Consider the following 11,814-nt stretch of genomic DNA (forward strand, 5'->3'; position numbering starts at 1 on the left):
CCTCACAAAATAATCCATTGCTGTTACCACATCAACAAAATATCTCTAGAAACTTAACCTCTAATTATCCCTGATGTAGAAGGTCAAACTGAACATTGGTAACACTGTTCTGGACTATAAGTAACTTACAAGAGACATGGATGGTGATAAGTGTATATAAGGAGGGGTGAGTGTAAGTGTGTTGGGTGAGTGTAAGTGTGTTGGGTGAGTGTAAGTGTGAGGTGAGTGTAAGTGTGTTGGGTGAGTGTAAGTGTGTTGGGTGAGTGTAAGGTATGGGGTGAGTGTAAGTGTGTTGGGTGAGGTAAGTGTGTGTTGTGTGAGTGTAAGTGTGTTGGGTGTGAGTGTAAGTGTGTTGGGTGTGTGTGAAGTGTGTTGGGTGAGTGTAAGTGTGTTGGGTGAGTGTAAGTGTGTTGGGTGAGTGAGTAGAGTGTGTGAGTGTAAGTGTAAGGGTGTGGGTGTGTTGGGTGAGTGTAAGTGTGTTGGGTGAGTGTAAGTGTGTTGGGTGTGAGTGTAAGTGTGTTGGGTGAGTGTAAGTGTGTTGGGTGAGTGTTTGTCTAAGGAGATACAGATGATAATTCTTACTAATTTTCCACAGGTGAACCTTTAACCCTTTCATTACGGGATAAGTTACCTGAGCGAGCGCCTTAATAATTTTATATATATATATATATATATATATATATATATATATATATATATATATATATATATATATATATATATATATATATATATATATATATATATATACTTCATCTCTATTGAACATCTCGTGAATTTTTACATCATTAACCAAATTGAACAAGATGATAATTGAACCCTACCTGAACATTTACATTTTCCTTATAAATTAATACAAATTACACACCTGAGTTATATAAATAATAATAATAATAATAAATTAATTATCATAATTTGTGGAGAAGAAAAATGAGAACTTGACGTATTTGTAGTGATAAATGTCGTGTCCAAGAGTTTGTGTCCAAGAGTTTACATCACATTTACCGATTATGGATAAAGTTTTGTGGGTTTTATTTTGTTGTGTTTTTGTGTTTTTTTATGTTTTATGTGTGTTTTATGTTTTTGTGTTTGTTTACGTATGTGTTTTTGGCTATAAACATGTAACAAGGGATGATGATAATAATGAGCCTTGTATAGCAGCAGTCATTACTCTCTCCTGCCACTCGTTACTGCTCACAACTTATATATTTATATCCTTCACAAGTACCGTCTAATGAGGGTGATCAGAGTCTGAAATTTTAGCCCTTATAGGCACCCGGCCACCACTCTCTTACCCCGTCCAGAAGCTGCCAGGCGAGATGGTCCGTGTTGGATAAGTACCAAGATCAGCATCACTCGAACACCCATTTATCATTGACAATAACTGATACTGATAACATCCACAAGTGATCTAACACGATTAAAATTACCTTAGAACTGATATATTTTTGTTTATTTGGTTTAGGTAACGGTTTAACAGGGCGTTCGTGGTAGTTAATCAACATAGAGTATCTGACATCCATAAAAGGGAGGCGTTCGTGAAGTTAATCAACATAACGCCTCAGATATCCATAGTCAAACACCCTCCTCCTCCCCCACCTTCCTAATCATCCCGCTGACGTTTTTGACGTCAGCTTTTGGTTGTTGTTAATTAGTGTGTGATTTATACCTGGAGTAATACCATACCATCAAGAAGGAAGAAGAATGATAATTGGGTTATTAGTGAGAGATGACCAGATTCTCCCCCCTCCCCCCAGACCTCTAATTACATTCTATAACGACCTTGTTACTCGGTGTTTAGCGTCGTGGTCGGAATCATCGCTATAATAAGATCAGGAAGAGCACAACAGTCGCTCTCATTACCGGTTCATCAATTTGTTTTTCACTCAACCAGGTGTGTAAAGTAGAGGGGGGTGAGGAGGAGGGGGGAGGGGTGATAGGGTGGTGGGGAAGGTGGACGGGGAAAGGGGGGGCAACCAGGAGCGATGGCAGGTAATGTGGGTCATTTACATACCTGTTACCTGAGTTATGCTGCAGGTAGTAAGGTAAGGTAAGGTTAGGTTAGGGTTAGGTGAGGTTAGGTTAGGTTAGGTTAGGTTAGGTTAGGTAAAGGTAAGGTAAGGTAAGGTTAGGTTAGGTTAGGTTGGGTAGTCCTGAGTAGCTTGTCTAGTACAGGGTCGTCTGAGTAATAGAAGACTGCCTGAATTTACCTAACCGAACCTAATTAGTGACTCACCTGGACGGAATCACAACTGCATCCTCCAATACCCACACGTCATCATCCTTCAACATCCACATCTCATCCTCCAACATCCACACGTCATCATCCTTCAACATCCACATCTCATCCTCCAATACCCACACGTCATCATCCTTCAACATCCACATCTCATCCTCCAATACCCACACGTCATCATCCTCCAACATCCACATATCGCCTTCACCAAACATCCTCTTAAGTCAGGTAGGCTGTAAATCAATATATATCATCAGGATTAGACCTTACCTGGATAAACCCCTAATTAGCTGCTCACCTGGACGGACGGTAGCCCTAAACAGGTTAATCCCATCTTGACTACTGCGTTCTCAACCATCCTAACATCTTTTAACATTTCTCAACATCCTGACAACATCCTGACAACATATCCTAACATCCTAACATTTCCAAGCAACATCCTAACCTAACCTAACCTAGCCTAACCTAACCAAACCTAACCTAACCTAACCTAGCCTAACCTAACCTAACCTAACCTAACCTAACCTAACCTAACCTAACCTAACCTCTCTCTTCCTGAGGCATGCATACCTCCCAACAAGCCATGATTTACCTGCAGGGAGAAGTAGAGAGAAGAAATATACCTGTTGATGTGTGTTTTGCACCTGAGTGGTTAATTACAGGTGATGTGCCTGTGGATGGTTAACGGCAGGTGAGGGGGGAGGGATGAGGATGGGGGGGGGAGGGGGGAGGGGGAACCATTTAAACAATCAACACTCAATAGAATTAAAGTAATCTGTTCTCTTTGTGTGTGTGTGAGAGAGAGAGAGAGAGAGAGAGAGAGAGAGAGAGAGAGAGAGAGAAACAAAAATAAAGGTTGTATTTTATGAAAGACTCTGGGCGATCTGAACTGATACCTGAATCAGCGAACACGTGAAAGGCAACGATTAGCTGCTGATTGGCTGTACCTGAGGAGCTTCTGATTGGATATACCTGAGAAGCTTCTGATTGGGTATACCTAAGGAGCTTCTTGCTGTACCTGAGGGGCTTCTGATTGGATATACCCGAGAAGCTTCTGATTGGCTATACCTAAGGAGCTTCTTGCTGTACCTGAGGGGCTTCTGATTGGATACACCTGAGAAGCTTCTGATTGGGTATACCTAAGGAGCTTCTTGCTGTACCTGAGGGGCTTCTGATTGGATATACCTGAGAAGCTTCTGATTGGATATACCCGAGAAGCTTCTGATTGGCTATACCTGACGAGGCTTCTGATTGGCTATACCTAACAAAGTTCTGATTGGCTACACCTGACGACACACTCCCCATCTCCGCTTTACGACTTACAAGTATCAAATAATTAGACTATTACCAGGTGCATGTTTTACCTGGCAGTAATCACGTGCTCACAGGTAACTTATAGTCAGTCTGGAACATTGGCAGATATATAATTTAGATTTTTCCTGTCTGATTTTACACACATGTACACATATAAATACGTGTGTGTGTGTGTGTGTGTGTGTGTGTGTGTGTGTGTGTGTGTGTGTCATTAATCAAAGCTCCGTTCCTTTTCTCCATTACGAATAATAACCGATAAACGTTCCCTTTAATCTTCGGATCAGTGGAATAATTTAACCCTCACTTAACAGGATCATTGATGTAGTAACCAGATAAGCTCTCTGGGTGAAGCGAGGGGCCGGGTTATTAAAGGCGTCTTCCGGGTGAGCTGTTGGGGCGTTTATCTCTCTCTCTCTCTCTCTCTCTCTCTCTCTCTCTCTCTCTCTCTCTCTCTCTCTCTCTCTCTCTCTCTCTCTCTCTCTCTCTCTCTCTCTCTCTCTCTCTCTCTCTCTCTCTCTCTCTCTCTCCATCAGAGTATGAAGGTTCGTCCCATCAACACACGATTCATTAATTGTTAATCGAATCACTGTTACCTTTAATTACTGATCAGGTGAAGACAACAATGTGAGCTAGTTCTAATATCAAGACAACAATGTGAGCTAACTCTAATTTTACCATTTTCCTTATTAGTACTGACGTTTTTTAACCTAATGATTTAAAGTTTGCTCTAATTTCTTACTCTCTATAATTCTTGGACTATGTTAAGTGGTATAATAAAGCCTTTGTATAATGTAAGCTAGCTCTAACTTTATTATCTCACTATATATCCCTAGAGGTATAATTGCTGATGTTTTTAGCCTAATATCTGAGTTATATAGTTTACCAGACTTATTATCTTGGAGTAATGAACACTGATATACCCCACACAGGAAAAAAAATGTGAGCTATCTTTAACTCCAGCTTTGTGGCTACTGGAGCTACCGACGATGTGAGCTACCCCCCCCCTCCCCCCCAACCACGTGACCTAGTTCTAATTTTATAATCCTTTATATTCCATGGAGCTATTTAATACTGATATAATTAACTCAAAAGTGTGTGAGCTAGTTTAAGAAGTTTCACCACTGGGGGAAAGATACCATTGTGAGCTAGTTTAAATTCCATGGCGCTATTTAATACTGATGTAATTAACTCAAGAATATAGAGCGAGTTTTTAATTGCCTACGTGATGTTTCTCTTCACTTTTATCACGAGTTTCTTTTAAATTATCATTCATCATATTGCTTAATTACTTTTTCGTCTTAATTCACCTTCCACCATTAAGGCCTTACCTGTGCACCTTGTTCTCATTAATTATCTACCTGTGTTTTATTTTTAATTAGTCTTACCTTTTTTTTCCCTTTTAAGATAACTTAGAGTTTTTTCATAAGTCATTTGTTCTTTCTGTGTGCTTGTTTTAATCTGTCTCTCTCTCTCTCTCTCTCTCTCTCTCTCTCATCCATCTCATGCACCATTTATCAACCTCTTCCACTCTTCTCTTTTATATCCGGTCAACACAACACTCCAATTACCTTCGTTCACCTCATCATAAAAATGCTAATTACCTTTTTCCTTCGTTCATCCATCTAGTCATCCACCTATTCATCCATCTAGTCATCCACCTATTCATCCATCTATTCAACCATCTTTACATCCATTTTTTCAACCATCTATTCATCCACTTATTCATCCATTTATTCATCCATCTCCATTATGAGTCTGTTTTCCTTCCCTTCTCATTCTTTCTCATCCGCATCATCCAATCCATTGGTCTTTATATCCCATAATATCCAACTCATCCATCCTCATGCAGGTCTACTTCATCCACCCTCGTTCACTACATCCATTTCTTCATTCTCATCCATTCTCATTCACACGCATCTTCCTCTATTACATCCATTTCCTCTATCCTCCTCCGGGACATCCAAATCCACTTCATCCATTCACATAGAGAACATCCACCTTCATCTTCAATCACCTCATCCTCTTACATCCACCACATCCACTTGTTTCATCTTCATCCATCTCACCCTCCTACATCCACCACATCCACTTGTTTCATCTTCATCCATCTCACCCTTCTACATCCACCACATCCACTTGTTTCATCTTCATCCATCTCATCCTTCTACATCCACCACATCCACTTGTTTCATCTTCTTCCACCTCATCCTTCTACATCCACCACATCCACTTGGTTCATCTTCATCCATCTCATCCTTCTACATCCACCACATCCACTTGTTTCATCTTCATCCATCTCATCCTCTACATCCACCACATCCACCTTCATCTTCATCCATCTCATCCTTCTACATCCACCACATCCACCTTCATCTTCATCCATCTCATCCTTCTCACATCCACCACATCCACTTGTTTCATCTTCTTCCACCTCATCCTTCTACATCCACCACATCCACTTGGTTCATCTTCATCCATCTCATCCTTCTACATCCACCACATCCACTTGTTTCATCTTCATCCACCTCATCCTTCTACATCCACCACATCCACTTGTTTCATCTTCATCCATCTCATCCTTCTACATCCACCACATCCACTTGTTTCATCTTCATCCATCTCATCCTCTTACATCCACCACATCCACTTGTTTCATCTTCATCCATCTCATCCTTCTACATCCACCACATCCACTTGTTTCATCTTCTCCACCTCATCCTTCTACATCCACCACATCCACTTGGTTCATCTTCATCCATCTCATCCTTCTACATCCACCACATCCACTTGTTTCATCTTCATCCATCTCATCCTTCTACATCCACCACATCCACTTGTTTCATCTTCATCCATCTCATCCTCTACATCCACCACATCCACTTGTTTCATCTTCACCCATCTCACCCTCCTACATCCACCACATCCACTTGTTTCATCTTCATCCATCTCATCCGTCTACATCCACCACATCCACTTGTTTCATCTTCATCCATCTCATCCTCTTACATCCACCACATCCACTTGTTTCATCTTCACCCATCTCACCCTCCTACATCCACCACATCCACTTGTTTCATCTTCACCCATCTCCTCCTACATCCACCACATCCACTTGTTTCATCTTCATCCATCTCATCCTTCTACATCCACCACATCCACTTTGTTTCCATCTTCATCCATCTCATCCTCTTACATCCACCACATCCACTTGTTTCATCTTCACCATCTCACCCTCCTACATCCACCACATCCACTTGTTTCATCTTCAATCACCTCATCCTCTTACATCCACCACATCCACTTGTTTCATCTTCATCCATCTCACCCTCCTACATCCACCACATCCACTTGTTTCATCTTCATCCATCTCACCCTTCTACATCCACCACATCCACTTGGGGAGAACAATATTATGGTTTACTTAGGTTAATATATTGTGGGAATTTTAATACGGTAGTAAATAATGACTCTGTTGACCTGTCTTATATATGGGTGTATGTGCTGTCTGTCTGTCTGTCTGGCTGTCTATCTGTCTGTTAGTTCTCTCTCTCCAGACCTGCAGTATTCATATATTTCCAGACCTTGAGACTCTCCTGCTGGGACCCGCTGGTGTGTAAAACCAATAAGCTTCCAGATACGACTTTACGAACCTGATCTGCCAGTCTTGGAAGTCAATATTCAAGGCGTTTAAGTAGTTACAAACACTGATAAACAGAGAGAGAGAGAGAGAGAGAGAGAGAGAGAGAGAGAGAGAGAGAGAGAGAGAGAGAGAGGAGAGAGAGAGAGAGAGAGAGAGAGAGAGAGAGAGAGAGAGAGAGAGAGAGGGAGAGAGAGAGAAATTAGACAGACAGACACAGGGGTATTCTCATTGACTTTCTTGGGGGCAAATTAGGTTAAAAAAAAACTACCAACGTCTCTCTTTAGTGAAATATTAACCCCTGAGAGTTAAATACCCAGGTGAAGAAGCCATTAAGACACTATCTTTATGACAGAATTAAACCAGACAACTTCCTTGGATTAAGTCATAAACCAAGACCCAAAACAAGTCTTATTTATCATTAATATTATACCTTTAAAGTTGTGTTTTAAGAAGTGATTGACCCGATAGAGATGTTTTACTATACTCGCGTTTTCCATGAGAGGAGGAGATTAAGGTACCCTGATTGGTCGTACTCTACAGGAAACGGGCCAATCACACGCATGCTCACTCTCATTTGATGTAAAATATATACTTGGTGGCCCAGACTGTGGGTATACACGCATACACCGAGTCATGTAAAGTATAGAGTGTATGCTTAACTCGTATGATGTAGACTATACCTGTTGATATACTGTATAGTTCGGGGTATATATGTTTTTAGAGATATAGGTGATGGGAAGGAGGGTATAGTGAAGGGAAGGTGGTGATGGGAAGGGAGAGGGTGATGGGTAGGAGGGTATAGTGAAGGGAAGGGGTGATGGGAACGGAAGGGGTGATGGGAACGGAAGGGGTGATGGGTAGGAGGGTATAGTGAAGGGAAGGGGTGATAGGAAGGAGGGTACTGAAGGGAAGGGGTGATAGGAAGGAGGGTACTGAAGGGAAGGTGGTGATGGGAAGGAGGGTACTGAAGGGAAGGGATGATAGGAAGGAGGGGTCATGAAGGGAAGGTGGATAGGAAGGAGGGTACTGAAGGGAAGGTAGGATGAAGGAGGGTACTGGAAGGGAAGGTGATGGGAAGGAGGGTACTGAAGGGAAGGTGGTGGGAGGAAGGAGGTACTGGAAGTGGAAGGGGTGATAGGGAAGGAGGGTACTGAAGGAAGGGGTGATAGGAAGGAGGGTACTGCTGGAAGGTGGTGATGGGAAGGAGGGTACTGAAGGAAGGGGTGATAGGAAGGAGGGTACTGAAGGGAAGGGGTGATAGGAAGGAGGGTACTGAAGGGAAGGGGTGATGGGAAGGAGGGTAGTTAAGGGAAGGGGTGATGGGAAGGGAGGGTACTGAAGGGAAGGTGGTGATGGGAAGGAGGGTACTGAAGGGAAGGTGGTGATGGGAAGGGAGGGTAGTTAAGGGAAGCTGGTGATGGGAAGGGAGGGTAGTTAAGGGAAGGGGTGATGGGTAGGGAAGGGATGATGTGAAGGGGAAGGAATAATGATGGGAAGGGAAGAGACTGATAAGATAAGATAAGAATGATGGGAAGAGATGGCGGCATTTTAATCATTCTACTGATGGGATCTAAGAACTGTATCGCTTAATTACACCCCTTAACCACACTCATAATGATTTACACCTGCCTGTAATGACTCTAATTACAGGTGGGGCGGTGATTAATTGCTTTAGTCAGTATTGCCAGATCATTACACCTGTGACTAAGGCTACTTAATTAATCTGTTTATTATGCTAAGTATGTTTGTGGTGTATTATGAATGGGTGGTAGTAGTAGTAGTAGTAGTAGTAGTAGTAGTAGTAGTAGTAGTAGTAGTAGCCCAGAAGTTACGTTACAGCCTGGATGAGATGTCGACTGTCTTTCTCTCTCCTTCGGTCGGCTTTGCTCTGCCTCAGGGGAACGAGAGCTTCTGCCCCAACCCCGACAACTGCTGCAGATATTGACTATGAGGCAAATACTGAATGCCGCATAGATCTGCGGCTCAACACAGCTAGGATAGCTACTTATGTATTAGGATATTTAATATTAAGGTAATAAAATGGCGGCGAAGGTGTGGCTATTGGGGGAGGCTGGAGGCCAGGTAAAAAAAAAGTAGTAGTAGTAGTAGTAGTAGTAGTAGTAGTAGTAGTAGTAGTAGTAGTAGCAGTAGTAGTAGTAGTAGTCTTCCTGTTTCTGCTAGCACTGTTATTTTTATTATTATTATTATTATTATTATTATTATTATTATTATTATTATTATTATTATTATTATTATTATTATTATGTTGTAACAGCTTGTCTGTGAGCAACCATGCGTCTGTGAGTGTCTGTGTCTGTGTGTCTGTGTCTGTGTGTCTGTGTGTGTGTCTGTGTGTGTGTCTGTGTGTGTGTCTGTGTGTGTGTGCCTGTGTGTCTGTCGGTTCTTCTACTAATAATATTTTGGGTGGCGATCTTTGAAATTAATATAGGAGCTATATATATACCCACTTGAGCAATATACATACCCACTTGAGCAATATATATACCCACTTGAGCAATATATATACCCACTTGAGCAATATATATACCCACTTGAGCAATATACATACCCACTTGAGCTATATATATACCCACTTGAGCAATATACATACCCACTTGAGCTATATATATACCCACTTGAGCTATATAACACTAATCTGTCGAGCATTGCCCTTTGGTGACAAGACTCTTCAATATATCACAAACGCCATTAAGACTACAACTTATTTCTACATTTTTTTTTATCATTTTTTTTCCTCAATGACAAAATTAATCACCGTTTATCTTTTTAACTGCAAGTCATTAATGAACTAATCACCATGCATAGGTACATAACAATAGACTGGGTGAGGTGTTTTGTTTTAGGAGGTGTGTGTGTGTGTGTTGAAGGAGTATACACCAAGGGGGAGAGGAGAGGGAGGGATGAGGGAAGGGGTGAGAGAAGGAGAGAAGGAAGGAAGGAGGAGGAGGGAACTGGACACACACTGACTCGTCATTATAAAAGATTAAAGACACGTGTTTTTTTCTGTTTTTTTTGTGAGTGTTTTTTTTTTGTATACACTCGCTGGCCAAGTTACAGGTAGCGGTAAAGCAGCCATCACCTTGAACTTAATGTAACCTGAATTACTGAACTATTTCTCTATTAATCTTCTATCTACCTGACGCCTTTCACCTGTTTCACCTTTAATTAATGGCCAAGGTTCGTGACAGGTTGGATGAGTGGATGATGCTGCCCAGGTAAGTTAGGGAGAGAGAGAGAGAGAGAAATTAACTCCACCTGAATAACAAATGTACCGACCTATTGCAGGCTCCGGGCGCCTCACCACGGCCTACCTCTGGACTTATACCACAGCCTAACTACCTACCTCTACCACAGTGTATCCCTCCCTCCTGCCCCCTCTCTCTCTCTTCCTCTCTTCCTCGGATTCCACCATTCCCACCATTTACTGCGATGATTGGCAGTTCCTCCTCCCCCACACCCCGGCTCCTCCTCGTGATAGGTCAGAGGAAAATAATCACCTGTAATAATAATGTGTTCAATAATTACCTGAAGAGCGGACGGAGCGTTACCTGGGCAGGAAACTCTCACTGTTGCTCTTACCAAATCCTTAATTATATACAAATAATTTATATTTATGTTATTTTATCTTGCTTAAACTTATATAGTCTTATTATATTTTATTCATATTTATTTTATCATATATATTTTCTACTTAAAATTTCTCAATATATATTTTTAATTTTTTTTATTAAGATCAGGTGTAATACAGAGACGCTTTTAGTAATTGGATCATGAATATAATTTTAATATTTGTTATTTTATTTATTTTTTTAAATGTCTATGAAATTATTTGATATAAGCAATAGTGTAAGGGGAGGGGTGAGGGGGGAGGGAGGGGGGTAGGAGGAGGTAGCTAGGCACAGTGTTTCGTCATTAAATACACACAACACAACACAACACAACACAACACAACACAACACAACACAACACAACACAACACAACACAACACAACACCTACCATTTCCTTCACCGCTGCTCATGACACACTGTAGCCAACCTTTTATTACCACATCCAACACCTGTGTACGCTTGATAAATCCCGGTGTTTATGATGTAAATAATTGAGTGCTTGTAAAGAACACACTTCATATTACGCTTGTTAATGGCGTGACAGTCGGAGCGTGTCAGATGTGTCAGATGTGTCAGGTGTGTCATAGATGTGTTGTTAAGTGTCAAGAGAATGACAGGTTATGCCACTGAGGGTCTGAGAGTGAATGTAATATATATAGTTTGTGTATTGGTGTTGATGCTGGAATGGACCCGCGTTTATGATAGGGAACCTGTTATAATAGGAGAAAGTTGAAATAGGCAGCGGTTGTAATAGGATGAAGTTGTAATAGGACCCAGTTATAATAGGTCCCAGTTATAATAGGTCCCAGTTATAATAGGTCCCAGTTATAATAGGTCCCAGTTATAATAGGTCCCAGTTATAATAGGTCCCAGTTATAATAGGTCCCAGTTATAATAGGTCCCAGTTATAATAGGTCCCAGTTATAATAGGTCCCAGTTATAATTGGAGCAAATTATAATAGGCACGAGTTAAAATAGGAGCAATAACAACAA

Source organism: Homarus americanus, unplaced genomic scaffold (genome assembly GCF_018991925.1).
Source record: "Homarus americanus isolate GMGI-L3 unplaced genomic scaffold, GMGI_Hamer_2.0 scaffold3674, whole genome shotgun sequence".
Classification (NCBI taxonomy): Eukaryota; Metazoa; Arthropoda; class Malacostraca; order Decapoda; family Nephropidae; genus Homarus; species Homarus americanus.